Raw genomic sequence first — 26,195 nt, 5'->3', positions numbered from 1 at the left:
ACTGAAATGTTCCCCTGCTGCGAAACAAACTGTCAGAGACACATAGTTAATGTGTATATAGTGTATTATTGTCCAATTCAAGTAAGTTTTTCATTTGGCATCATTCTAAGTGATAGAAATTAAGTTATAGTGAAAATTATGATACTTGGCCAAAACGTGATTTTCAGCGCATGAAACGCACGTTAAGGCAATAAAAACTGAAATGTTCCCCTGCTGCAAAACAAACTGCCAGAGGCACATAGTTACTGTGTCTATAGTGTAAAATCATCCAATTCAAGTAAGTATTGCATTTAGCATCATTCTATGTGCTAGAAATTAAGTTATAGTGAAAACTATGATACTTGGCCAAAACGTGATTTTCAGCGCATGAAACGCACGTTAAGGCAATAAAAACTGAAATGTTCCCCTGCTGCGAAACAAACTGTCAGAGGCACATAGTTACTGTGTCTATAGTGTAAAATCATCCAATTCAAGTAAGTATTGCATTTAGCATCATTCTAAGTGCTAGAAATTAAGTTATAGTGAAAACTATGATACTTGGCCAAAACGTCATTTTCAGCGCATGAAACGCACGTTAAGGCAATAAAAACTGAAATGTTCCCCTGCTGCGAAACAAACTGTCAGAGGCACATAGTTATTGTGTATATAGTGTAAAATCGTCCAATTCAAGTAAGTTTTGCATTTAGCATCATTCTAAGTAATAGAAATTAGGTTATAGTGAAAACTATGATACTTGGCCAAAACGTGATTTTCAGCGCATGAAACGCACGTTAAGGCAATAAAAACTGAAATGTTCCCCTGCTGCGAAACAAACTGTCAGAGACACATAGTTACTGTGTATATGGTGTATTATCGTCCAATTCAAGTAAGTTTTTCATTTAGCATCATTCTAAGTGATAGAAATTAAGTTATAGTGAAAATTGTGATACTTGGCCAAAACGTGATTTTCAGCACATGAAACGCACGTTAAGGCAATAAAAACTGAAATGTTCCCCTGCTGCGAAACAAATGTCAGAGGCACATAGTTATTGTATATATAGTGTAAAATCGTCCAATTCAAGTAAGTTTTTTATTTAGCATCATTCTAAGTGATAGAAATTAAGTTATAGTTAAAACTATCATACTCGGCCAAAACATGATTTTCAGCGCATGAAACGCACGTTAAGGCAATAAAAACTGAAATGTTCCCCTGCTGCGAAACAAACTGTCAGAGGCACATAGTTACTGTGTATATAGTGTAAAATCGTCCAATTCAAGTAAATTTAGCATTTAGCATCATTCTAAGTGATAGAAATTAAGTTATAGTGAAAATTATGATACTTGGCCAAAACGTGATTTTCAGCGCATGAAACGCACGTTAAGGCAATAAAAACTGAAATGTTCCCCTGCTGCGAAACAAACTGTCAGAGACATATAGTTACTGTGTATATTGTGTATTATCGTCCAATTCAAGTAAGTTTTTCATTTAGCATCATTCTAAGTGATAGAAATTAAGTTATAGTGAAAACTATCATACTCGGCCAAAACATGATTTTCAGCGCATGAAACGCACGTTAAGGCAATAAAAACTGAAATGTTCCCCTGCTGCGAAACAAACTGTCAGAGGCACATAGTTACTGTGTATATATTGTAAAATCGTCCAATTCAAGTAAATTTTGCATTTAGCATCATTCTAAGTGATAGAAATTAAGTTATAGTGAAAATTATGATACTTGGCCAAAACGTGATTTTCAGCGCATGAAACGCACGTTAAGGCAATAAAAACTGAAATGTTCCCCTGCTGCGAAACAAACTGTCAGAGGCACATAGTTACTGTGTATATAGTGTAAAATCGTCCAATTCAAGTAAGTTTTGCATTTAACATCATTCTAAGTGATAGAAATTAAGTTATAGTGAAAATTATGATACTTGGCCAAAACGTGATTTTCAGCGCATGAAACGCACGTTAAGGCAATAAAAACTGAAATGTTCCCCTGCTGCGAAACAAACTGCCAGAGGCACATAGTTACTGTGTATATAGTGTAAAATCGTCCAATTCAAGTAAGTTTTGCATTTAGCATCATTCTAAGTGATAGAAATTAAGTTATAGTGAAAATTATGACACTTGGCCAAAACGTGATTTTCAGCGCATGAAACGCACGTTAAGGCAATAAAAACTGAAATGTTCCCCTGCTGCGAAACAAACTGCCAGAGGCACATAGTTACTGTGTATATAGTGTAAAATCATCCAATTCAAGTAAGTTTTGCATTTGGCATCATTCTAAGTGCTAGAAATTAAGTTATAGTGAAAATTGTGATACTTGGCCAAAACGTGATTTTCAGCACATGAAACGCACGTTAAGGCAATAAAAACTGAAATGTTCCCCTGCTGCGAAACAAATGTCAGAGGCACATAGTTATTGTATATATAGTGTAAAATCGTCCAATTCAAGTAAGTTTTTTATTTAGCATCATTCTAAGTGATAGAAATTAAGTTATAGTTAAAACTATCATACTCGGCCAAAACATGATTTTCAGCGCATGAAACGCACGTTAAGGCAATAAAAACTGAAATGTTCCCCTGCTGCGAAACAAACTGTCAGAGGCACATAGTTACTGTGTATATAGTGTAAAATCGTCCAATTCAAGCAAGTTTTTCATTTGGAATCATTCTAAGTGACAGAAATTAAGTTATAGTGAAAATTATGACACTTGGCCAAAACGTGATTTTCAGCGCATGAAACGCACGTTAAGGCAATAAAAACTGAAATGTTCCCCTGCTGCGAAACAAACTGTCAGAGGCACATAGTTACTGTGTATATAGTGTAAAATCGTCCAATTCAAGTAAGTTTTGCATTTAACATCATTCTAAGTGATAGAAATTAAGTTATAGTGAAAATTATGATACTTGGCCAAAACGTGATTTTCAGCGCATGAAACGCACGTTAAGGCAATAAAAACTGAAATGTTCCCCTGCTGCGAAACAAACTGCCAGAGGCACATAGTTACTGTGTATATAGTGTAAAATCGTCCAATTCAAGTAAGTTTTGCATTTAGCATCATTCTAAGTGATAGAAATTAAGTTATAGTGAAAATTATGACACTTGGCCAAAACGTGATTTTCAGCGCATGAAACGCACGTTAAGGCAATAAAAACTGAAATGATCCCCTGCTGCGAAACAAACTGTCAGAGGCACATAGTTATTGTGTATATAGTGTAAAATCGTCCAATTCAAGTAAGTTTTGCATTTAGCATCATTCTAAGTAATAGAAATTAGGTTATAGTGAAAACTATGATACTTGGCCAAAACGTGATTTTCAGCGCATGAAACGCACGTTAAGGCAATAAAAACTGAAATGTTCCCCTGCTGCGAAACAAACTGTCAGAGACACATAGTTACTGTGTATATGGTGTATTATCGTCCAATTCAAGTAAGTTCTTCATTTAGCATCATTCTAAGTGATATAAATTAAGTTATAGTGAAAATTGTGATACTTGGCCAAAACGTGATTTTCAGCGCATGAAATGCACGTTAAGGCAATAAAAACTGAAATATTCCCCTGCTGCGAAACAAACTGTCAGAGACATATAGTTACTGTGTATATAGTGTATTATCGTCCAATTCAAGTAAGTTTTTCATTTAGCATCATTCTAAGTGCTAGAAATTAAGTTATAGTGAAAACTATGATACTTGGCCAAAACGTGATTTTCAGCGCATGAAATGCACATTAAGGCAATAAAAACTGAAATGTTCCCCTGCTGCGAAACAAACTGTCAGAGTTACATAGTTAATGTGTATATAGTGTATTATTGTCCAATTCAAGTAAGTTTTTCATTTGGCATCATTCTAAGTGATAGAAATTAAGTTATAGTGAAAATTATGATACTTGGCCAAAACGTGATTTTCAGCGCATGAAACGCACGTTAAGGCAATAAAAACTGAAATGTTCCCCTGCTGCGAAACAAACTGCCAGAGGCACATAGTTACTGTGTCTATAGTGTAAAATCATCCAATTCAAGTAAGTATTGCATTTAGCATCATTCTATGTGCTAGAAATTAAGTTATAGTGAAAACTATGATACTTGGCCAAAACGTGATTTTCAGCGCATGAAACGCACGTTAAGGCAATAAAAACTGAAATGTTCCCCTGCTGCGAAACAAACTGTCAGAGGCACATAGTTACTGTGTCTATAGTGTAAAATCATCCAATTCAAGTAAGTATTGCATTTAGCATCATTCTAAGTGCTAGAAATTAAGTTATAGTGAAAACTATGATACTTGGCCAAAACGTCATTTTCAGCGCATGAAACGCACGTTAAGGCAATAAAAACTGAAATGTTCCCCTGCTGCGAAACAAACTGTCAGAGGCACATAGTTACTGTGTATATAGTGTAAAATTGCCTAATTGAAGTAAGTTTTGCATTTAGCATCATTCTAAGTGATAGAAATTAAGTTATAGTGAAAATTATTATACTTGGCCAAAACGTGATTTTCAGCGCATGAAACGCACGTTAAGGCAATAAAAACTGAAATGATCCCCTGCTGCGAAACAAACTGTCAGAGGCACATAGTTATTGTGTATATAGTGTAAAATCGTCCAATTCAAGTAAGTTTTGCATTTAGCATCATTCTAAGTAATAGAAATTAGGTTATAGTGAAAACTATGATACTTGGCCAAAACGTGATTTTCAGCGCATGAAACGCACGTTAAGGCAATAAAAACTGAAATGTTCCCCTGCTGCGAAACAAACTGTCAGAGACACATAGTTACTGTGTATATAGTGTAAAATCATCCAATTCAAGTAAGTTTTTCATTTAGCATCATTCTAAGTGATAGAAATTAAGTTATAGTGAAAATTGTGATACTTGGCCAAAACGTGATTTTCAGCACATGAAACGCACGTTAAGGCAATAAAAACTGAAATGTTCCCCTGCTGCGAAACAAATGTCAGAGGCACATAGTTATTGTATATATAGTGTAAAATCGTCCAATTCAAGTAAGTTTTTTATTTAGCATCATTCTAAGTGATAGAAATTAAGTTATAGTTAAAACTATCATACTCGGCCAAAACATGATTTTCAGCGCATGAAACGCACGTTAAGGCAATAAAAACTGAAATGTTCCCCTGCTGCGAAACAAACTGTCAGAGGCACATAGTTACTGTGTATATAGTGTAAAATCCTCCAATTCAAGTAAATTTTGCATTTAGCATCATTCTAAGTGATAGAAATTAAGTTATAGTGAAAATTATGATACTTGGCCAAAACGTGATTTTCAGCGCATGAAACGCACGTTAAGGCAATAAAAACTGAAATGTTCCCCTGCTGCGAAACAAACTGTCAGAGACATATAGTTACTGTGTATATAGTGTATTATCGTCCAATTCAAGTAAGTTTTTCATTTAGCATCATTCTAAGTGATAGAAATTAAGTTATAGTGAAAACTATCATACTCGGCCAAAACATGATTTTCAGCGCATGAAACGCACGTTAAGGCAATAAAAACTGAAATGTTCCCCTGCTGCGAAACAAACTGTCAGAGGCACATAGTTACTGTGTATATATTGTAAAATCGTCCAATTCAAGTAAATTTTGCATTTAGCATCATTCTTAGTGATAGAAATTAAGTTATAGTGAAAACTATGATACTTGGCCAAAACGTGATTTTCAGCGCATGAAACGCACGTTAAGGCAATAAAAACTGAAATGTTCCCCTGCTGCGAAACAAACTGTCAGAGGCACATAGTTACTGTGTATTTAGTGTATAATTGTCCAATTCAAGTAAGTTTTTCATTTTGCATCATTCTAAGTGCTAGAAATTAGGTTATAGTGAGAACTATGAAACTTGGCCAAAACGTGATTTTCAGCGCATGAAATGCACGTTAAGGCAAAAAAAACTGAAATGTTCCCCTGCTGCGAAACAAACTGCCAGAGGCACATAGTTACTGTGTCTATAGTGTAAAATCATCCAATTCAAGTAAGTATTGCATTTAGCATCATTCTAAGTGCTAGAAATTAAGTTATAGTGAAAACTATGATACTTGGCCAAAACGTGATTTTCAGCGCATGAAATGCACATTAAGGCAATAAAAACTGAAATGTTCCCCTGCTGCGAAACAAACTGTCAGAGTTACATAGTTACTGTGTATATAGTGTATAATTGTCCAATTCAAGTAAGTTTTTCATTTTGCATCATTCTAAGTGCTAGAAATTAGGTTATAGTGAAAACTATGATACTTGGCCAAAACGTGATTTTCAGCGCATGAAACGCACGTTAAGGCAATAAAAACTGAAATGTTCCCCTGCTGCGAAACAAACTGTCAGAGTTACATAGTTACTGTGTATATAGTGTATAATTGTCCAATTCAAGTAAGTTTTTCATTTTGCATCATTCTAAGTGATAGAAATTAGGTTATAGTGAAAACTATTATACTTGGCCAAAACGTGATTTTCAGCGCATGAAATGCACATTAAGGCAATAAAAACTGAAATGTTCCCCTGCTGCGAAACAAACTGTCAGTGACACATAGTTACTGTGTATATAGTGTATAATCGTCCAAATTAAGTAGGTTTTTCATTTGATATCATTCTAAGTGATGGAAGTTAGGGTTAGGGTTAGGGTTAGGGTTAGGGTTAGAGTTAGGGTTAGGGTTAGGGTTAGGGTTAGGGTTAGGGTTAGGGTTAGGGTTAGGGTTAGGGTTAGGTTAAGTTAAGTTATAGTGAAAACTATGATACTTGGCCAAAACGTGATTTTCAGCGCATGAAACGCACATTAGGGCAAAAAAACTGAAATGTTTGTTAGGTCTGAAAATACAACTTCAGGAGCTGGCTAAGAAAGAGTGAGATAAATTTAAATAGAAAATATGTATTACCAGACTGCAAAGTGGACAGTGAGAGTTCCTACAGTGGGGTCCTGTTCACTGCGATGTTACTTCAACTCTAGTCGAATGACCAGTGAGTGTGTCTTAAATACAGGCAAAACTGACAGTTGTCCCTAAGACTTTGGACAGATACGTTTCAGTCATTTGCAGGGAAACAAGTAATTGATTAGTGTCGGGCCTGGAATCTGTAGTCAATGGTTTCCAGACGTAGGGTGTTCTTCGCTGTTCCTACCCTGGGGAACACCGCCATCATGATTTTGGAGGGGACTGACCATTGTTTGTATTAGAGGGGGACATCCGAGCCCCAAACTGAATCATGGGGGAAGAAATCAAAGCTCCGTCGTTGACGCCTGGTGGGTAGATGTGGGTTGGCGTCGACAGTTGGAATCGAGTCTGCTGTTAGAACGTACGTGTGTTCGGATGCAGATGTAGGGACACAGAGCCCAGTTGTATTGGTGGGAATGATCATATACACTTGCCATTCGCAGATCCACCATATTTGGTCCAGTACTGTCCATGATTGGGAAGGAATGTGTCTGATCTCGGCACACCTGGTGACGTGAACTTGGTCTAAAGGGGTCTTCGGATCCGGTCCGCTGAAGTTGAAACAGGATGGATAACAGTCTGTTCGGTGTTTGCACTGGACATACGTTGCGGTATTGACTGTAGCTGCTAATGGTACTGCGACCATGGTATGTAGGCGGTCGAGCTTTGCTGGAAGGATTCTCTCAAATTACCCAGAATACAGTTGTAGGTGAGGGTGGCGAGTTCTTCGTTCTGTCGGTTGGCCCATAGCTGTGGTTGGGCTACGGCAGTAGGCAAGAGGGAACAGACATAACAACTCATTGGTTGTGGCGCGGGCTGTGAGTGCGGTGTATCTGTACCAACTGTTCCTCATCATCAGGTTGTAGTCGTTTTCTTGCTGTGTTTGTTTGTTTGTTTGTTTTGCACTACAAGCGCCTGAGGATTGCCCTCAGATAGCGCTAGAGCTGCCACTGGAACGCGGATTATTTCATCCGGGGGGTAGTCGGAGGTGGGGGCAGTCAAATGTCTCCGGCTGGATGAAAAACGTAGGGTGCCACGGTCCTTGTTGGCAGCTCTGAGTGGTATTAGTTGGAATTCGCAGGCCGCGGCGAGCGGCCTCTCAGGAGACACCACGTGAAGGTTTCCAACTTTGTCTCCCTTCTTGCTGTGTTTGGACATGGGCGAGCATAAGGTGTATCTACTCAGGCTTAGGTGTTCCTGCCGGACGGATTTTGAGTAGGCGTGTGGCGGATGGTTGTACGAAGGGGTTCACACCAATCACTTTTGGGACCATGGCTGGACTAGTAGTGCGGATGGTGATAGTAAAGAGGGGGCCTTTTCCTGGTCGGTCCGGTCGGAGGCATAGGTTGATGCAGCCTTTTTGTTGGATATTGGTCGTAAGGTCTAGCATATGTTTACCATCTTTGATGGTGGTGGCTAACTTGGTGAAGTTAGCGGTCATGGTGGTAGCTTCTTTGGAAAGGGGCCATGTGATGGTTTTGTAGCCTGTATGGAGGAGGACCTGGTCCAAGGTGTCTGGCCAGACCATTCAGACTCTGGGAGCTTGTAGGTACCAATAAAAATAACTGGAGTCAGTCCTGTGTAATCCCAAGTGAGTAAGCTGTAGGCTGAGCAAAGGTACTTGAACGACGATTGGTGTCTTGGTTAATGGGATGCAGATCTGGGGTCCCTGATCGTTTCCTGAACCAGCTAGTGGGGCATTCTCCTCCAGTGGGAGTGTACCAAGGTTCTGGTACGTTCCCTCCATGTGGTTGAACACAGAGCGGTGATGATGATGGCCAAAATCACACGGTGAGGTCCGTCCCAACGTGGAGAAGACCAGCACTTTCTTTTTATCACCTTGACGAGTACCAGGTCTCCTGGGGACAGGACCTCCTCTGTGGGAGACAGAGAAGATGTCGGCAGATTATTTTGCATTCATCACAGTTCTTTCTTGGAACATTTTGCATAACCACTTAGTGAGGGAATCTGTTTCTCTTTTCTCTTCTACCACCAGATCTTTTTCCCACATTGTTAAGTGGAAGGGTCTGTCGTTCACTGCCTCAAATGGTGTGCATCCCTGTGCTGTTGGAATGATTCTCATGTACGTTTCTACCAGGCTCAGGCATTCTTGCCATGGTTTTCCTGTATCTTCCATGGTTTTTCTGAGTCTGAGTTTTACTGTTCTAATGGTTTGTTCGACGAGTCCAGCACTTTGGTTCAGTTTGATGAAATCCATGTTCAGAAGCTCGAAGGGATATGTTCCTGTTTGCCTTGTTCCATGCTTGGGTTGTTCATTGCCTTGAGAGTTGTGTCTACAGCAGTTTAGACAGTTTCTGCAAAATAATTGAGGTAAGTTTGGAGACCTCTGGGAACATGCATTGTTTGTTGTACTGTACTGATCATCCCTCCTGTTGAGACATGGCTCCTCCCATGGCTCAATTTGGCAATTACTTCAAACAATGATCGTGTCACGCATGGCTTGTTTTCTACTGCATAGAGTCCGTTCTTGTGTTGAGTGGCTCCTTCTGTTTCCCATTGCAGTTTCTCTTTTTCTGGGGAATGATTTTGCATTTCTCTTAGGAATTCAGCAGGGATTGGGCTGTGTCTTTCCACCGTCACGTCTTGTTCTAGGAATAGTCTACATGCCTCTGTCAGTGCCACTATTTCTGCGGCTTGTGCAGACCAGTCGCCGGGGAGTCGTCCTGTCTTGAGGTTGTCTTTTTGAGTCACCACGGCATATACGTTGTGTTTTTCTCCATCCAGGGTTTTTGATGATGATCCATCCCCATAGGCAATGTGTCCGGGGGGCAATGGGTTGTCCATTAGGTCAGTTGCATATACGTGGTTAATTATGATTCGTTGAGTGGGCAACTGTGAGAATTGGTTTAACCACTTGTCGTCCGGTCTCCCATGAACTTCAGGGTGACACGTAATGGCCATGTTTGTTGTTCCTGTCCTGGGGCTGCTGGGCAGATATCTTCAGACTGTTCTCTTAGACTTTCAGCTACCTTGGCAGAATCATTCCCGACAATGTCGAGAGAGTAGAAGCTGTTAGATGTGGTGGTGTGGAAGATATTTTTGGTCTGTAATTCCCTGGGTCGGAGGCCATTTTGGGTGGCCACTAGGCTTAGCCCAAGCTGGACCATGATATCTCGTCCCAGTAACTCTCCGATTTTCATTTTGCAGTCTGACAATAAACCCATCCCTTTTGTTGCTTTCTGACCCATATTAATCACTTACTTAATAGTTTAAACAACAATTATTTTCTAAATTACCCGAAATTGATCTCCACTTTGTGATTAACCCAATTGTCAGGTTCATTAATAATTACCTTCGTCCGTAATTATCAATAACTGCAGGAAGACATCTTATTCAATTATTGACATTTAATTAAATAGAAATGGATACAACAGATAAAAAGCCTCCGGAGGGGAGCATTACAGCAAGCGTCACCTTACGACTTCCGAACGTCTCCCCGAATAGACGTTTTCGTCCCATTCTTATGGTCACAAGTTACAGAGTTGTTGATCATTCCATCACGTATGAGTAAAAACAACATCTGGGACTACAATAACAATCAAAGTATTTTACCAATAACAAAAACAGGGACTAGACCTAACAACATTTAGATTAGAGTAATTATACAACCTCCTTGACCTAAGAATCATATAATATAATCATAATCATATAATCGTTACATACAGAAAAACCCGAAGTGTACGGTTACATAACGATAACAATATTCTTGTTATTGTCCGAATAGCCCTGTCCTCGTCACCAAGGGCCCACCAAATCTCAAGGACCCAGATTGGGTGGATTGTTTGTATAACCATCCTGGAACAGGCTGTCTAGGTTAAAGATGACTTGGTGTGACCTCAACACTTTTGAAAAACAGAAAGAGAATGATTTAACAAAGTAATGAATTAATACAGAGAAAAGAAAGAGAATGATTTAATAAAGAAATGAATTAATATAACTATTATAATAGTAAAACAGAATAAACCCAACATTCCCCCGTTTTTATAATATGTATGTTATTAGTCATTTCTTAGTAATCACTAAATGGTAATGTCGGGTGACTGTGATTTTTCCCGCCTACTCCTTACTCCCATGGCTGGTCTGAAAGAGAAAAAACATAATTATATTCGTCCAATTGGTCCTCGGATTTACCGTACTCCTGGACCTCACTGCTTTCCCCAAACCGTCCCATAAGATACAACTCATGTATTTTAGAATTTGTAGGGGCCATTGCAGTAGTTACAAGTCGGCTTAGCAAGGAGCGCAAACAGGGGATACTACATCACCCACACAATGTTAGGATAGCGGTAATTGTGCCTATAGTCCAAATCTTTAGATTTTCCAAAGGTCTTATCCCACCAATCTGACAATGCGGACGTATCTACTCCAGAGTGCTCTTGCATATTGCGGTTCAGTGTTTGCAGGCCAGTAATGGCCCTGGTGAGAGATCCACTGGGTGACGCGTTGTTCGGTATGAAGGTGCAACATTGTTTTCCAAACATTGCACACACGCCCCCTGTTTCAAGGATCATATCCACCGCTATGCGATTCTGGAACGCCATCAGACTGGTAGCTGCCAGTTGTTCCTTCATGGCCACAAATCCCTGTTCAGTATAATTTCCAAGTTTTGAACATTGTAATGTAAGTAATTTATTCTATCCACATTTTTGTTTGGGGTGATTAGAAGGAAGATAGACTCCCAACCTGCTGCGATCTGATTAGCCAGCTTATACTCATCTGGTACGCCCCGGGGGATGCCAATCGCATCAATGTATGTTGGATCTCCTTCCCTCCATTCCTCTCGACGATGTCGGGAGGGTCGACCCTTCACCTCCGAATTCTGAGCCGCCAATTGTATCTCCTCCACTGTGGATGGAAAAACAGACACCGGTAAGAGCAGTGAGACCAAAGTACCTAGTCCTGCCGCGTTTCGGCAGGAGTCGTATAATTTATCTACCACCCCGCCACCATAGGCCAGAACGTGGTATCAGGGGTGTAGTTTGTTTTAGAACGCCGGTACACCACGTCTCATTTATCGCCCCCAGCTTCAGACCATGCCCTGTAAGGTTTAAGCAGGTAAAATGATTAAACAGTGGAAAAATTGACTTCCTATTTACTGCGTAACAAGATAAACACTGTTTCAATATTTTTTTTCTTTCTTGCCAAGTAGGACACGTTTTTTCATTTGTAAAAACACTTTTCCCCAAAAGAATGGTGATTGAGGGAGTTGTTAGACCCCATCGTATTTTCTCTTGTCTGGTAGGTTATCCTAATCCTTTGTAAGATGGTTTAGTCTCAATTGAAACCATATGGAGACGTCAAACCCAATATAAAAGAGTTCCCTATAGTTTTATGGTATTGCTTTCTGAGCAATAATCTTTTCAATTAATATTGGTGTTTCCCGTATTTTATTAAGTCAGAAAGTTTATCTTCCCCGTCCCCTCAATGTTTCAATTGAGACCACCCTTTTACCAAAGTAGCTCCACATAGTGCTTGCCTTCTTTACACTCCATTAACAGCGCCCAATTATCCCCCGTTTGGGAAATCCCTGTTTCAGAAATAAATTTCACAGGTTAATATGTCAGTCCAAGCTTTCCAATCTTGACCAATTTCTGCAACAAGGCTTTTCCCAATCTTCAATTTTTTTGCTGTTAATGTACCACACATATTTCCCACCATCTCTTTTTGTATGGCAACCGGGACGTCGCCGGGTCCAAATATATATTTTCAATTTGGAAATTTGATTTAGTAGGTAATGTTAATTAAATGTAAATGTGTATGTTTCTCGGTTTACCCTCCCGTAAGAAGGTGTATCCTCAATTGAAACGCCTCCGCCTTTTTCTCCAACTGGAGAAAACAACCCTACTGTGGAAAGGAATAGAATCACAATCATCATTAATCTCATTGCCCCAAAAGCAATAATTGTTTTCAACATGACTTTTTGTCTTTGTTTAGGGAGTTTTCCTCTTGAAACGTTTCAATTTAGACAACCTTCTTACTGTGGGAAAGGTGCATCCGTGTCCCCTTTCAGTAACAAGGACCCTCCCACTTTGCGTTGCTCCGATGTTTCTTCTTTTATGCTGCTTATCAGCATCCAGTCTTCAAGAATCACCGTCGCTTCGTCCGTTTCCTGTTGACAAGCAAAATCTCCCTCTGATAGTCTAAATTTGGTGTGTGCGTTTTTTTTTTTTTTTTTTCTGATTGATTCGCCTCATCATCCAATTGTCATTGTGTAGTGAATAATAACAATTTGTAAGGTCTACCAAACAGGACTTCATATAAGGTCCGCCAATTGTGGATGGTAGACAACTATTATATTAACAAAATGGGAGCCATTATCACTATAAATAGTTTCTGGAATCGTGGAATGATATCCATATGATCTAATAAAAATAAAATAAAATCTATATGTATTTTTTGAAATGGATATGTGGGTATGCATATAGATTTAAAACCTAAACCTTGTAGTGCCGTTGTAGCAAGGCCACCTCCCCCTTGTCGAGACATAGGTCTTCCCTTGACTCAAGCCCAAATTATTTTCTTTATTGATCTTTTATTGATAGATTATGTCTCGGTGGTCTGCCAATCAAAAAACACAAAAAGACAAACTATCATTCACGCTCACATTCACAAAAAGAAGAATTTAGTGTGTTCAACCAGTCTAGCATCCATAATTTCATTTTGTGGGAGTAAACTGGAGTACCCGGAGAAAATCCACAAATTCTCGAGGACGCCATGAATACCCCACATTCCGGAAAGTCTGGATCCACCCCGCATTCATTAGTAGATCCTTTAATATACACCCCCACTCTAGCATTTTAACCGTTTGTAAAAAATTACCTTCAAGTTTCACACAAAGTTATATCCTTTTTAATGCTATCAGTTTAGCTGTTTGTTCCCCGAATTGAGGTGGGAATAGTTTCACATCTAAAGTTTTTATTTTTTACAGCCGCCATGACCTAATGGCCCCCTATCATGTTTTTGGAAAATCCCAATTCCCTCTAATAGCATGCCAATCACCTTTTAATGCGGCCATCCAATTTTGTTTCTACTTGTTTCAGGTGATAAGATAATCTCCCCCATTTGTAAAACAAATTCATCCACGCCTCTTTTATACAACATGAGACCTATGGCCTTTTTTACGTCGCCTTGACTCCAAATTCTATGAACCAAGATAACACGCCGAATTTGTAAGCGAATTTCCCCCATCCCATTTTGTTCATAGACAACCCATCTACCTAAAGCGTCACTTGTTTCAAAACATGAAAGGCCCCACTAGAATTCGTGCATCCAGCGCCAAATAGAGCCTATTTACACATTTGTCTCAAACTTGTTTTAGATATGGGGTCCCCAATTTCCCAAAATTTCCCAGAATTAATGTACTACCACATCCTGTCAAAAACCCAAAACGACTAACATAACCTGTTTCTAAGCCAGATTCTGGAATTTGGAGAATTTCTCCTTTCCCTCCCTTATCTAAGCTTGTTATTGTCACTCGTTATCACTGTAACATTCAGGCGTATTAACCCCATCGTTGCTAAAGTTCTCACCAATTTGCATGCCCTTAATGCCGTAAAAGCAACGTTATTTGGTTGTATCAATTGACCAATGCTTATCCAATCCGTAATATCCTTAAAGTCATCAATATGACCTGTGACAAAGCATATTTCCTCCTGCCAGGACAACAGACAATGTTCTTTCAAGTGCACTTTGAAAAACATTCCATGTTACTCCATTCTTAGGGAAAATATGCTCATCCTAAACCAATTATTTTATTTACAATTCACCTAATTATTTGGATGAATGCCATGAATTTTATCATGCCACTATTGCATTGTAAATTTCCCATCTGATGTCGTTAATCAGCCAAATAATTCAATACCTACTATATACTTTGTAAATCACCTCATATGATGTTTACTTAAGACAAGAGTCATTTCCCATAGCCTGTTACCAAAACAAAAATCTACAACAATTAAATGAGACAAATCAACCTTTTGTTAGACAATTCCTAATTACAAACTTTAATGTTTTAAAAACCTTATCGTCACCAATATACCATAATATTGTAAATTTTTTTCATCCTGGCCTTTTTTTTTTTTTTTTTTTTAAACAGCCAACCTCCTGGATTAAAGTATTTTGAATAATCAAAAAATTTTGAAATAGTATTAATATTATTTTATCCTCCAAAAGCTAGTTTCCTTTAACTAAGAGCCCTTTGAAATCCACAATTGCTCAAAAATGACTATTTTGGTCTATTTCCCAAATCCAAAGCTTTTTACCAAATCAACCTTTTACTAAACAGATTTTCTATCCTTTTAATACATTTCATTTTAAAACCCAAAATATCAATGCGAAAGCATTCGCATAACCTTGCATTTCTTGCAGCCCATGTATTGTTCTTATTCTGAAAAGTCCAAACAGAAAACGCAATTAGCCGTTAACTATGACCTCCACTCTTGCTGCGAAAACAGCATTGTTATCTTATGTTTACAAACCAGTTTTTCCCTGTGCCCAAATACAACGCTTTTTAGAGAAGACAACCATTAAAACGTCAAATTAACCCCTCTTCCGATATTCAACTACATCACAATATTTTTCCAAGACCCCATATATCCAGAATATGTATGCTGCAAGCACAACAATATGGCAAAAACCCATTTTCTGCCCTCAAGTTTGCTTCAGCACCCCTAAGGCCAATTATTATTATTATAATGTCTTCACGGAAGGGATCACAAAATTTTAGTCGTTTACACGGTCCGAACGCTCCCGAAAGCCCAACACAGTTAAATCGTCTGCCCCGCGGCCCACATGTTTCACTCCCATCTAATCAGCAGCCGCTGCACCAGAAACGCTTCCCCCGCAGTTGACACATTTTTTGGCAAGTCTAGAGCATAATAAAAACACAGGTGACATTCCCTGCTAAACATTTAAATGATCATTTTGTATATATTCTTTTGTCTTTTTAAACACCATCTTCCCGTTAGCGGACGGGATCAAAAACCAAGCTGCAATAAGCCATCACATTGCTGTAAATTGACAGTACATATAGGTTATATTAACAAAGCACCACCAGCACTTGGAAATAACCATTCTAATTGTTGTTATACAAGCCCAAGCATCACAAAAAACCCAATTTAATTGTAATCACAAAACGTCATACCTGGATTAACCAAATTAAATACCAGTGTCTCCATTAATTTTCTAGCTCAACATTCTCGTATCCAAAATCCACATTCCAAATCATTCTAAGCCGACATTCCTTGTTTTCAGAGACCCTCTAGTCTGGGTAATCATGTAATATATATACCTCCATTTTTTTTTTTTTTTACAACTTATCTCTGATTTTTGTCGAACTTTACACCATCTCTTCTCCCTCTATTTTTGTTAAACTTCCTCCGCGCCCGTCACCTATCTCGGTAAATATTTTCCCCGTCAGCCGAGGAGGCCCCGCTATTTTTTCCTTACCAAACAGTACTTTCCCGCCGCCACGGTCTTAAATATATCCCCGTTATCCGAGGGAGCCCCCACTATTTTCCCAAAATAGTATTTTTAACTTCTCCCCGGCCTTATTTCGCCATTAGTGTCTGTGGAACAAGCTGTTACACTTTTATCCACTCACATATTATTTATATATGTATATTACCTCTATGCATTAGTGCATATATTATCCTGTATTCTATGCATTTTAAGCTGGCCAGCAAACCCATATTTATTTATCCATAAATATAGCTGTGTAATATTTTTAAAGCGCTTTGTCTTACCAATTTTTTTTCAAATCCTTACAAGTTAGACGTATTTTTTGGATCGTCATCCAAACCCGCCTTACAACACGTGTTTCCCATATTTTACTTTTATTTTTTGTAGTGAGTTCGTGTGCCTCACACAGTTAACTCTATTATTTATTATTATTATTAATATTATTATTATCTATTCGACTGTATCGACTGTATCTCCTAGGCCTTTCCTAATTTTACTGCAGAAACCACACAAACACCATACAACGTATATTCGTGCCTACCCTTTAGACACAGGACACTCCCCGGCCCCAATATTGTACCTCTAGTACAATACATTCGTGCCTACCCCTGAGACACAGGACACTTTCCAGCAAAGTGCCCCACCGTACCTGCCATTGACTAGTATAAACACAGGGTTTTATCGCCGTCACCCAGGACGCGAAACCAGCCCAACAATGGGCCTCACATACAATGTCCCTTTAACGCATTTGTAAACACCTTCACAACATGCAGACATTAATGTGGACTTACCCGAGATCCATCAGATGTCTCCCTCCAGCAGGAAAAGTCTTCAACCGCCGAGAATCCAGGCGCCCCCGTCGAAAAACTCCGGCCCACCAAGGGTTTTGAAGACGCCGTGCGCACGGTCACTTACCAGATGTCGAACAGCAGCGCCTGGGTTCTCGCTCCGGTATATTGACCTCCATGGCTCAGAAGGACCAAAATGTCAGGTTCGTTAATAATTACCTTCGTCCGTAATTATCAATAACTGCAGGAAGACATCTTATTCAATTATTGACATTTAATTAAATAGAAATGGATACAACAGATAAAAAGCCTCCGGAGGGGAGCATTACAGCAAGCGTCACCTTACGACTTCCGAACGTCTCCCCGAATAGACGTTTTCGTCCCATTCTTATGGTCACAAGTTACAGAGTTGTTGATCATTCCATCACGTATGAGTAAAAACAACATCTGGGACTACAATAACAATCAAAGTATTTTACTAATAACAAAAACAGGGACTAGACCTAACAACATTTAGATTAGAGTAATTATACAACCTCCTTGACCTAAGAATCATATAATATAATCATAATCATATAATCGTTACATACAGAAAAACCCGAAGTGTACGGTTACATAACGATAACAATATTCTTGTTATTGTCCGAATAGCCCTGTCCTCGTCACCAAGGGCCCACCAAATCTCAAGGACCCAGATTGGGTGGATTGTTTGTATAACCATCCTGGAACAGGCTGTCTAGGTTAAAGATGACTTGGTGTGACCTCAACACTTTTGAAAAACAGAAAGAGAATGATTTAACAAAGTAATGAATTAATACAAAGAAAAGAAAGAGAATGATTTAATAAAGAAATGAATTAATATAACTATTATAATAGTAAAACAGAATAAACCCAACACCAATATCTCTGAACACACAAAGACCAAAAGTCCCTGACTTTGTCTTAGTTAAGTCCCCGACTCTATTAACAGACCAAGACTATAATGCCTTTGCTAATTCTTGTTCTACTTTCATTGGTCCCGGACCAATTGGTTTATTACCAGACTGCAAAGTGGACAGTGAGAGTTCCTACAGTAGGGTCCTGTTCAACGCGATGTTCCTGAAACTCTAGTCGAATGACCAGTGTGTGTGTCTTAAATACAGGAAAAACTGACAGTTGTCACTAGGACTTTGGACAGATACATTTCAGTCATTTGCAGGGCAAAAAGTAATTGATCAGTGTCAGACAGTTGAATATTTGTGCTGACATGTCACCCCAATCACAAGACTAAGATTGTTTATTCAGTCAGACAGTTGGGTGTTTATGCTGCTATGTCAGCCGTAAGGATGACTACAATGCTGTTATACTCACAAAAACTTATACAATATGAACAAGCATTTGCAAAGATACTTTGTCTAATCTTACATATTCCCCTGCTGCCAAAAAAACTGTCAGAGACACATAGTTACTGTGTATATAGTGTAAAATCGTCCAATTCAAGTAAGTTATCCATTTGGCATTATTCTCATTGCTAAAAATTAAGTTACAATGAAAACAATCATACTTGGCCAAAACGTGATTTTCAGGGTATGAAAAGTACATTAAGGCAATAAAAACTGAAAAGTTCCCCTGCTGCCAAACAAACTGTCAGAGACACATAGTTCCTGTGTATATAGTGTAAAAGCGTCCTATCCATGTAAGTCTTTCATTGGCATCATTCTAGGTGATTCTGGAGCTATTTCCCACCATAAAAAGTGTCCAAAACAGGCATTTTGCGATTAAAATAGTGGTTGTATTAGAACCAGGCCCAGGCGATTCTGGTTGGTGTTTTTACCCTGAAATTGTGTCCAATGATGATAAGGATGTATTTTTGATTATTCTGTATAAAAATAATCATCTAGGGATGTTCAGAAGTTTTGTTACGCCCGAATCAATGACCTCAATTTGGGCACTTTATTTACAAGTGGTGGTTTTTAAGAACCAGGCCCAGTCGGTTCTGGTTGGTGCTTTTACCCAGATATAGTATCCATTGTGTGGGTAGATGTATTTTCACTATTCTGTCTAAAAATAAAGATCCAGGACAGTTCCGGGGCTATTTCCCTCCATAAATAGTGTCCAAAACATGCATTTTGCGATACAAAATAGTGGCTGCATTATAACAGGGTCCAGTCGGTTCTGGTGGGTGTTTGTATACGAAACTTGTGTCCAATTATGATGGGGATGTATACTTGACTATTCTGTATAGAAGTAATCATCTAGCGATGTTCAGAAGTTCTGTTATGCCCGAATGAATTACTTTCATTTGGTCACTTTATTTACAAGTGGTGGTTTAGAAACAGGCCCAGTCGGTTTTGGTTGGTGCTTTTACCCAGAATTTGTGTTTATTGTGTGAGTGGATGTATTTTCACTATTTTGTATAACAATTATGATCCAGGATGATTCTGGAGCTATTTTCCACCACAAACAGTGTCCAAAACAGGCATTTTGCGGTTAAAGTAGTGGTTGTATTAGAACCACGCCCAGTCGGTTCTGGTTCGTGTTTTTACCCAGAAATTGTGTCCAATGATTATGGGGATGTATTTTTTATTATTCTTTATAAAAATAATATTCTAGGGATGTTCAGAAGTTCTGTTATGCCCTAATCAATGACCTCAATTTGGGCACTTTATTTACAAGTGGTTGTTTAGAACCAGGCCCAGTCGGTTCTGGTTGGTGCTTTACCCACAATTAGTGTCGATTGTGTGGGTTTGATGTATTTTCACTATTCTCTGTAAGAATAAAGATCCAGGGATGTTCTGAGACTATTTCCCACCAGAAATAGTGTCAAAAACATGCATTTTGCGACAAAAATAGTGGTTGTATTAGAACCAGGCCCAGTCGGTTCTGGTTTGTGTATACCCCCTTAACGTGTGTCCAATAGGAATGGGGTTGTATTTTTGACTATTCTGTATAAAAATTATCATCTAGGGATGTTCAGAAGTTTTTCTATGCCCGAATAAATGACCTCCATTTGGGCACTTTATTTTGCATGTTGGTTGTAGTAGAACCAAGCCCAGTCGGTTCTGGTTGGTGCTTTTACCCAGAGTTAGTGTTGATTGTGTAGGTGGATGTATTTTCACTATTCTGTCTAAAAATAAAGATCCAGGATGGTTCTAGGGGTATTTACTACCATAAATAGTCTCCAAAACATGCATTTTGTGATAAAAAATAGTAGTTGAAAAAATGAAAAAATGAAAATCAGACATAGGCATTGTCGTCATCATTGACTTGACAAAAAGCCTAGTAGTCATCATACCCTCAGCAGCGTATGACGAAATTGTATTGTGCTTCTCCACAAGTTCGTCTTCCCAGGCCAGACACATTTATGACATTTATTTATGACATATTCATACTTGTTAGCTCTCCGCCTTGAGCGCCATTTTGCGGCGACTGCAAGATGCCTCACCGATGCCAACAAGAATAAGGTGGATCACTTACCTCTCAGTCTTAATACTTACCCTCCCTCAGTCAGCCTTTGGAAGGCAGATCTGCGCCAAACGACCTTCCTGTTACTTCATTTCGACTTGACTTAATTTCATAGTAGGGATATGTGTAGTCGTCACGTCACGTGTTGCTGCAGGTTCAGAGACCTGATGGCTGTTGGGAAAAAGCTGTCCTTGAGGCTGTTTGTCCGTGCTTTGTAGGACCTGTAGCGTCTGCCAGATGGAAGCAACTGGAACAGGCCGTGTCCAGGGTGGTATGGGTCTCCAACAATGGACCCGGCTCTTCTAAGGTATCGGGGGTTGGCAATGTCTTCTAGTGATGGCAGAGAGCAGCCGACGATCTTCTGGGCAGTGTTTATCACCCTCTGTATGGCTTTTTTGTCTGCTGCCGTGCTTCCGGTATACCACACTGTAATGCCGTAAGTCAGGATGCTCTCCACAGTGGCTCTGTAGAAGGTTGCCAGAAGCTTGGTGTCCAATTTGTCCCTTCTCAGTACCCTGAGAAAGTGGAGTCGTTTCTGGGCCTTCTTTACTAACACTGTGGTGTTTGTGGACCAGGAGAGCCTATCCGTGACGTGGACTCCCAGAAATTTGAAGGATTGGACCCTGTCTACACATACTCCGTTAATGAGGAGTGGGGCCAGGTCTGTGCTGCGCTTGCGAAAGTCCAGGATTATTTCTTTAGTCTTTGCGGTATTTAGTGTAAGATTGTTCGCCGAGCACCAAGAAGACAGTTTGTCGACCTCCTCTCTGTAAGCTGACTCATCCCCGCCTGAGATGAGTCCGATCACAGTGGTGTCATCGGCGAATTTGATGATAGAGTTTCACTGGTGGGCTGGTGTGCAGTCGTATGTGTACAAGGAGTACAGGACAGGACTCAGTACACAGCCTTGTGGTGAGCCAGTGTTCAGTGTAATGGCGGAAGAGAGGTGTGGACCCATTCTGACAGTTTGTGGTCGACCAGTCAAGAAGTTCTTTACCCAGCAGCAGATTGAAGAGGATAGTCCAAGGTGGTAGAGTTTGTCCTTCAGGATGTCCGGCTTGATGGTGTTAAAGGCTGAGCTATAGTCTATGAAAAGCATCGTCACATAGTTCCCCCGGTGCTCCAGGTGGCTCAGTGCTGTGTGAAGAGCCACAGCGATAGCATCCTCAGTGGACCTGTTTTCTCTATAAGCAAACTGGTGAGGGTCAACTGAGGGGGGGATTGTCCTTCTGATGTGTCGGGCCACCAACTTTTCAAAGCACTTCATGATCACAGGCGTGAGAGCAACAGGCCTGTAATCGTTCAAGCTGCAGATGGTTGGCCTTTTTGGGGACAGGAATGATGGTGGCAGATTTTAGGCAGGCAGGAACGATGGATAGTTGCATTATAACTGGGTAGTCTCGGTTCTGGTTGCTGTTTATATCCGAAACTTGTGTCCAAAGAGGATGGGGATGTATATTTTACTATTCTGTTTAAAAATAATCATGTAGGGATGTTTTGGGGCTTTTTTACACAAGAATCAAAAACCTCCAATGGATCTTTATTTTGCACGGTGGTTGAATTAGAACCGGGCCCAGTCGGTTCTGGTTGCCGCTTTTACCCAGATTTAGTGTCAATTGTGTGGATGGATGCATTTTCACTATTATGTGTAAAATTAAAGATGCAGGGATGTTCTGGGAATATTTCACACCGTCAATAGTGTCCAAAACATTTTGCGATAAAAATAGTGGTTGTATTAGAACAAGGCCCAATCGGTTCTGGTTGGTGTATTTACCCAGAATTTGTGTTAATTGAGTGGGTGGATGTAGTTTCACTATTTTCTATAAAAATAATGTTTCCCACCATAAACATTGTCCAAAACAGGCATTTTGCGATTGAAAAAGAGGTCGTATTAGAACCAGGCCCAGTCGGTTCTGGTTGGTGCTTCTACCCATAATTAGTGTTGAATGTGTAGATGGATGTATTTTCACTATTCTGTGTAAAAATAATGATCCAGGATGGTTCTGGAGCTATTTTCCCACCATAAACAGTGTCCAAAACAGGCATTCTGCGATTAAAATAGTGGTTGTATTAGAACCAGGCCCAGTCTGTTCTGGTTGGTGAATTTACCCGAAAAATTGTATCCATTGACGATGGGGATGTATTTTTGATTATTATGTATAAAAATAATCATCTAGGGATCTTCAGAAGTTCTGTTATTCCCGAATCAATGACCTCCATTTGGGCACATTATTGACGGAGCTCACGACCATGATCCAGTGTGTGGCTCGGATGTGTCCCTCAAACACAAATACTGGTCAGTCTCATCCAAAATCCTAATGGCTCAGTTCCCTTGAGTGGGAGCGGCAAGGAACGCCCTGCATTTGAAGACCATTGAAGGCAGGTTCCGGGCCTGTGTCGGCGCATCAGTCAGGCTGGGTAGCCGCTATGGCCCAGGTGATTTTCCAGGGCTGCCCTGCTCTTGACGGAGTGGCCACCCAGCGGGGCTGTGTGTGTTTCATGGTGGGAGACTCGTGCTGCCCCTTCATCCCTGCCGGCATGTCCTGCTCGGTCCATGATGCCCTGCAGGCTATTAGGAACATGCAGAGAGCTGTGACCGGAGATCCGGTTCCACAACGAGGATGGCTTGACTGGTTCTTCTCTGGCTCATGGAAACAGCCACTTCAATATTTCAATATTTTCACAGACACAAAAGGAGGGAATTGTGGGATGGACTGGCTAACTGGCTTAATAATTGTTTATTCTTGTCGCACCATGTGGTCATACTGGTTTAACTTTGTTTTTTAAGATCGTAGAATGCAAGGTAGACTAGCCAAACTGGTTTTACAATTGAATTAAAAGATCGTGGAATGTAAGAAAGACTAACTAGTTGGCCTTGCAATTGTTTGCTCGCCTCGAGAAATATAAGAAAGGCTGGCTAACAGGGTTTGCAATTTTTTCCTTGTATTGTGCGATGAAAAGAGGTTCAACTTCAGGAGTAACTGTCACTCTCCAGGTCATCTAGGGTCAAGTGCACACTTGAAAACTTTCATATTCGACCAAAACGTGCTTATCAGCACATAAAAAGCACATTTGGTGGTACGCGGGAAGAACGGCAGCAGACAAAAAGGCTATTTAGAAAGGTATCACCACTACGCAGAAGAACGTCGGCTACTCTGCCCTCACTGGAAGACATTGCCAGCCCTCGTTACCTCAGCAGAGCCAGGGACATGATCAGGGACCCATGCCACCCTGGTCACAATCGGTTCCAGCTGCTGCTCTCTGGCAGACAGACGCTGTAAGTTTCCCACATCCGTTGGGACTCTAAACTTGGGGTAACACAACACAATCCCTTCTGTGTAATAACTTCGGGTGAGGTAATATCAATAGACATTAGGTACAAGGTGATCTGACACCTACATGCTGAATGAAGGTAAGTGAAAGACAGTGAGAGGTAAGAGATCCACTCAAGGGGTGGTGATGCAATGTATCCATAAAGGCAGAATTGTAAATTAAGAGACTGGAGTCATAACTTGTAAAACTGTGTAAAAATGTCAGAGACACAAATGACATAGTGTAATATTATCAAATTTTATAATTTAATAAGTTTTTCATTTGGCATCATTCTAATGGCTAGATATTAAGTTATAATGAAAACTATGATACTTGGCCAAAACGTGATTTTCAGCGCATGAAACGCACGTTAAGCCAATAAAAACTGAAATGTTCCCCTGCTGCGAAACAAACTGTCAGAGACACATAGTTACTGTGTATATAGTGTATAATTGTCCAATTCAAGTAAGTTTTTCATTTGGCATCATTCTAAGTGATATAAATTAAGTTATAGTGAAAATTATGATACTTGGCCAAAACGTGATTTTCAGCGCATGAAACGCACGTTAAGGCAATAAAAACTGAAATATTCCCCTGCTGCGAAACAAACTGTCAGAGACATATAGTTACTGTGTATATAGTGTATTATCGTCCAATTCAAGTAAGTTTTTCATTTAGCATCATTCTAAGTGATAGAAATTAAGTTATAGTGAAAACTATCATACTCGGCCAAAACATGATTTTCAGCGCATGAAACGCACGTTAGCAATAAAAACTGAAATGTCCCCCTGCTGCGAAACAAACTGTCAGAGACACATAGTTACTGTGTATATAGTGTAAAATAGTCCAATTCAAGTAAGTTTTGCATTTAGCATCATTCTAAGTGATAGAAATTAAGTTATAGTGAAAACTATGATACTTGGCCAAAACGTGATTTTCAGCGCATGAAACGCACGTTAAGGCAATAAAAACTGAAATGTTCCCCTGCTGCGAAACAAACTGTCAGAGACACATAGTTAATGTGTATATAGTGTATTATTGTCCAATTCAAGTAAGTTTTTCATTTGGCATCATTCTAAGTGATAGAAATTAAGTTATAGTGAAAATTATGATACTTGGCCAAAACGTGATTTTCAGCGCATGAAACGCATGTTAAGGCAATAAAAACTGAAATGTTCCCCTGCTGCGAAACAAACTGCCAGAGGCACATAGTTACTGTGTCTATAGTGTAAAATCATCCAATTCAAGTAAGTATTGCATTTAGCATCATTCTATGTGCTAGAAATTAAGTTATAGTGAAAACTATGATACTTGGCCAAAACGTGATTTTCAGCGCATGAAACGCACGTTAAGGCAATAAAAACTGAAATGTTCCCCTGCTGCGAAACAAACTGTCAGAGGCACATAGTTACTGTGTCTATAGTGTAAAATCATCCAATTCAAGTAAGTATTGCATTTAGCATCATTCTAAGTGCTAGAAATTAAGTTATAGTGAAAACTATGATACTTGGCCAAAACGTGATTTTCAGCGCATGAAACGCACGTTAAGGCAATAAAAACTGAAATGTTCCCCTGCTGCGAAACAAACACTCAGAGGCACATAGTTACTGTGTATATAGTGTATAATGGTCCAATTCAAGTAAGTTTTTCATTTTGCATCATTCTAAGTGCTAGAAATTAAGTTATAGTGAAAACTATGATACTTGGCCAAAACGTGATTTTCAGCGCATGAAATGCACATTAAGGCAATAAAAACTGAAATGTTTCCCCGCTGCGAAACAAACTGTCAGTGACACATAGTCACTGTGTATATAGTTTATAATCATCCAAATTAAGTAGGTTTTTCATTTGATATCATTCTAAGTGATGAAAGTTAGGGTTGGGGTTAGGGTTAGGTTAAGTTATAGTGAAAACTATGATACTTGGTCAAAACATGATTTTCAGCGCATGAAACGCACATTAGGGCAAAAAAACTGAAATGTTTGTTAGGTCTGAAAATACAACTTCAGGAGCAGGCTAAGAAAGAGTGAGATAAATTTAAATAGAAAATATGTATGACCAGACTGCAAAGTGGACAGAGAGTTCCTACAGTGGGCTCCTGTTCACTGCGATGTTACTGCAACTCTAGTCGAATGACCAGTGAGTGTGTCTTAAATACAGGCAAAACTGACAGTTGTCCCTAAGACTTTGGACAGATACGTTTCAGTCATTTGCAGGGCAACAAGTAATTGATTAGTGTCGGGCCTGGAATCTGTAGTCAATGG

Source organism: Stigmatopora nigra, chromosome 11 (genome assembly GCF_051989575.1).
Source record: "Stigmatopora nigra isolate UIUO_SnigA chromosome 11, RoL_Snig_1.1, whole genome shotgun sequence".
NCBI classification, from domain to species: Eukaryota; Metazoa; Chordata; class Actinopteri; order Syngnathiformes; family Syngnathidae; genus Stigmatopora; species Stigmatopora nigra.
This window is presented reverse-complemented; position numbering follows the sequence as displayed.